The following is a 4670-nucleotide window of genomic DNA, read 5'->3' on the forward strand; positions in this document are numbered from 1 at the left end:
TCAATCACTGATCTCAATCTTTTTTCCTTTGAATGGAAGATAAAAGTTCTTTATGAGCAGGATTCTTTGTATGAGGGGACCTTGGTGCTCTCTGAGCTTGGTTGTTTTCTTGCAGATGTTTCATTACCCAAACTAGGTAACATCAATACTGAGAGGGCAAGCCACTAGAATATTAACTGAGCACAAACCCCACTCCTTAGTAGTACTGAGGATGTTACCTAGTTTGGGTAATGAAACATCTGCAAGAAAACAACCAAGCTCATAGAGCACCAAGGTCCTCTCCTACTAAGAATCCTGCTCATAAATACTTTTTTGTCCAGCAGTTTAACTTCCATTGAAGAGGAAAAAAGGAGAAGGGAAGGGACCCAAATGAAGTTCAGCCATGAACAGGTCAACATTAGTCCATGGAGCAATAGCCTAATAGTCCACAAAGCAATTGAAAGTTGCTCAAGCAAACAAACTTAAATACACACACAAGAGAGCTCACAAGCCAAGAAAAATCCAGAGTTGACAAGGCACAAATCAATTCCAAACACTGTGCCAATTGAGAGTGAAGCAGGAAACATGACCAAAAACACAACTAGAAAACAAACACATTCCCAGCAATGCTTCCATCTGTCTGCTGTGATAAATAGCCAGCTTTCCAGTGCAGCCCATCAAAATAGACTTTCTCGAGAGGAGGGCTTTCTCCTCTTGAGTAGTCTGAGTAGTTCAGAGCCATCAATCAATTCAGCTCCTGACATGCCAGGAATGGGCTCATCCTCCACTGAAGTAACATCTGACAAGGAGTCAGGGCAGTAGTGGGATTCAAATATGTGAACAACCGATTCTCTGTGTGAATGCTGCTTCCGGAAGTCCATTCTGGGCCTGGGTAACAAAAAATTAGCTACTGGTTCTGCCGAAGTGGTGCAAACTGGATGAATCCCACCACTGAGTCTGGGGATTCATCCAAGGGAGATGTCAGAAGAAGATACAATGCCACTAAGACAGTGGTTCTCAACCTTTTTAATGACGCGACCCCAACTGGTCGTAAGTCGAGGACTAAACCGGTCGTAAGTCGAGGAGTTTCCCTGCCCGGGAGCGCCGCGCATGCATGGTTTCGCCCCCTGTGCCGGCCGAGGCGTAGCTGGCAAGCGGCAGAGACGGAGCAGGCCGACCACCAGCTGGCCCAGCCCAAGAGAGGAAAGGCACCCGCCGGAAAAGGGGAAAAAAATGGCGGACAAAAAAAATGGCGGAAAAAAAATGGCGGACAGCCTTGCTTGGCGACCCCCATGAAATGGTCGATCGACCCCAAATGGGGTCCCGACCCACAGGTTGAGAACCACTGCACTAAGACAACCCAATGGAACGTACGGCATATGAACCTCTGGGGAAGAATTTAAGGGATATGTACCTCTGTGTCTCCTTATTAAAAAGAATGCAACATGTCACATTTAAATAATTTAAATACAGTATGGAGAACTGCACACATCTCAGCATCTACAAGTCTGTGCCCCCTGTAATATAAGAATCCCATTAATGTAGTTTATTTTGGTAAATAGTATGTCTAATGTGCATAGTATATATGCACATTTAGAAATTGTTATTATATTTTAAGTAAAAATACATCACAGCACACTAGGAAAAAGACTAATGAGAAGGCATGATCTTTTATTCCTAAAAGGTTATTGGTAATGAAGGATAAAAAAAACAGAACGCAAGCGAGGTATGACCTAGGCCAGGGGTAGGCAACCTCGGCTCTTTTATGATTCATGGAGTCAGCATAGCTGACTCAGGAATTCTAGGAGTTGAAGTCCATGAGTCATAAAAGAGCCGAGGTTGCCTATTCCTGACCTAGGCAGAGTAGTGGGAAAATCACTTCCTTTGATCTGGATTCCGTGTTCATCTTGATGCTCGTGATGTCCTTGGCTTTCTTTGCAGCTTCATGACACTGTTGGGACATGTTGAGTTTATGATCCCACTAGTACATCCGAGCCCTTCTCACATGTCCTGCTCTTAAGTCAGATTTCCCCCATCCTGCATATGCTTAATCGTTCTTACATTTGTATTTCTCCCTTTTAAATATCAATCTATTTGCTTCCTCTGTTCTAGCCTAAATCCTTTTGAATTTTTTTCCCGTTTCTCCCAAGTATGAGCCGTCTCTTCTTCGAAGGGTTTTTGAATCTTTCAATCTCATCCCCAAGACAGGGCACAATATAGGAAAAAAACATTTCACTTTCTTCAACATTGCAAGCATTCAGTGCTGAATTGTCCTCTTTCCAATGCTTTGCAAAGCTGAAGAGGTTGTAAAGAAAGATGTGGAAACTCTCTCCCCCCCCCCCAATTTTACATCAATCCAGTGGCCTGTATTCAAAGGTGTAATACCTGAACTCTCTAGTGTTGGTCTTGAGAAATATAACAATTATAGGAGCACAACTCCAAGAGTCTTAAATTTTATAGGGTCTTAAATTTGTAGGCATCCATTATCTGAAGTTTTAAACAAGCCAGGGATTAAAAGATTCCCAGGAGGCACTGTTCCATGTATTCTAATAGAAGCTTCTGCTGCTCAACATCAAAAGGTGTGTTAAAACACTTTAAAATTATTTATGGTGAAATAATTGCATTTTACAAAAAAATATATGAATTACTTAAATAAGCTTGTCCTGGAATTGGATCCACTTCTTCTGAGCTCTTAATTCTAGTTACATGGACAATAAATGAGCATCCATACAACGACCTGGGAGAGGCCATTATCTTAATTTTGTTCCAAAACTACAAATCACCTTCATGGCCTGTGCCAGAAGATAGCACTTTCACATAATTGCACAAATAATTCCTTCTTTTACAACTTCTTTTACAAAAAATTTCAGAGACCGGGGAAACCAATGATAAGTCTACCAGTCAAAAAGTGTAAAAGTAAATCCTTTTAGCTTAGGGTATGTTATACAAACAGAATAAAAAAAAATATGTGTATGTATCTAAACCAATGTATCTAAAAAATATGTGTATGTATCTAAAATTTGTCACGATGGGTGCAGTATCATCAATATATTAATCATACCCAATTATACATCTCTACTCCTGGCCAGGTAGGTGATGCCGTCATGGTGCCAACTGAGTGCCTGGGGGCTATGAGAGTCTGGGTGGGAAAGAACCAAGTTTGACTCAACCCTGGGTCCCTACCCTTTTAATCTCTGGAGACCATTCAAGACCTGGCTCTTCCCCCAGATGCTCAGACAGTGTGAGGTCAGTGCAGGATGAGTATATGGTGGGTTGCATCAGCGAAGTGTGAATGCAGGGCCCGGTTTTTCTGTTTTAGGTTTTATTGCCTTTTGTTTATAGATATGAGTTTTAAGCCTCTACTCCCCCAGCTTGGTTTTAAGATGAGAGGCTGTACAAATCTTATCGCATTCTTTGACCAAGTGACAAAATTAGTGGATCAGAGGAATGCTGTGGATATAATTTACTTGGACTTCAGTAAGGCATTTGACAAAGTAGACCACAACCTACTACTTGAGAAGATAGAAAAATGCGGGTTAGACAGCATCACCACCAGATGGATCCGTAACTGGCTGACCGGCTGTACTCAGCGTGTGATCCTCCATGGAACCGCATCTACATGGAGGGAAGTGTGTAGTGGGGTGCCCCAGGGCTCTGTTCTGGGCCCAGTGCTCTTCAACATCTTCATCAACGATTTGGATGAGGGGATAGATGGGGAAATCATTAAATTTGCAGACAACACCAAGCTGGCAAGAATAGCCAACACTCCAGAAGACAGGCTTAGGATACAGGAGGATCTGGACAGACTTGAACACTGGGCGCTATCTAACAAAATGAAATTCAATGGTGAAAAAAGTAAGGTTCTACATTTAGGCAAGAAAAACCAAATGTACAGGTATAGTATAGGGGGTACCTTGCTCAATAGTAGTAACTGTGAGAGGGACCTCGGAATCCTAGTGGACAATCACTTAAATATGAGCCAGCAGTGTGCTGCAGCTGCCAAAAAGGCCAACACAGTGCTGGGCTGCATTAACAGAGGGATAGAATCAAGATCACGTGAAGTATTAATACCACTTTACAATGCCTTGGTAAGGCCACACTTGGAATACTGCATCCAGTTTTGGTCACCACAATGTAAAAAAGATATTGAGATTCTAGAAAAAGTACAGAGAAGAGCAACAAAGATGATTAGGGGACTGGAGGCTAAAGCATATAAGGAACATTGCTGGAATTGGGTATGTCTAGTTTAACGAAGAGAAGGACGAGGTGGGACATGATAGCAGTGTTCCGATATCTCAGGGGCTGCCACAAAGAAGAGGGACTCAAGCTATTTTCTAAAGTGCCTGAAGGCAGGACAAGAAGCAACGGATGGAAACTAACCAAAGAGAGAAGCAACCTAGAACTAAGGAGAAACTTCCTGACAGTTAGAACAATTAACCAGTGGAACAACCTGCCTCCAGAAGTGGCGAATGCTCCAACACTGGAAGTTTTAAAGAAGAGACTGGACAGCCATTTGTCTGAAATGGTATAGGGTTTCCTGTCTGAGCAGGGGGTTGGACTAGATGACCTCCAAGGTCCCTTCCAACTTTATTATTATTATTATTATTATTATTATTATTATTATTATTATTATTATTATTATTATTATTATTATTATTATTATTATTATTATTATTATTATTATTATTATA

Source organism: Protobothrops mucrosquamatus, unplaced genomic scaffold (genome assembly GCF_001527695.2).
Source record: "Protobothrops mucrosquamatus isolate PMUCROS unplaced genomic scaffold, P.Mucros_1.0 scaffold394, whole genome shotgun sequence".
Taxonomy (NCBI): domain Eukaryota; kingdom Metazoa; phylum Chordata; class Lepidosauria; order Squamata; family Viperidae; genus Protobothrops; species Protobothrops mucrosquamatus.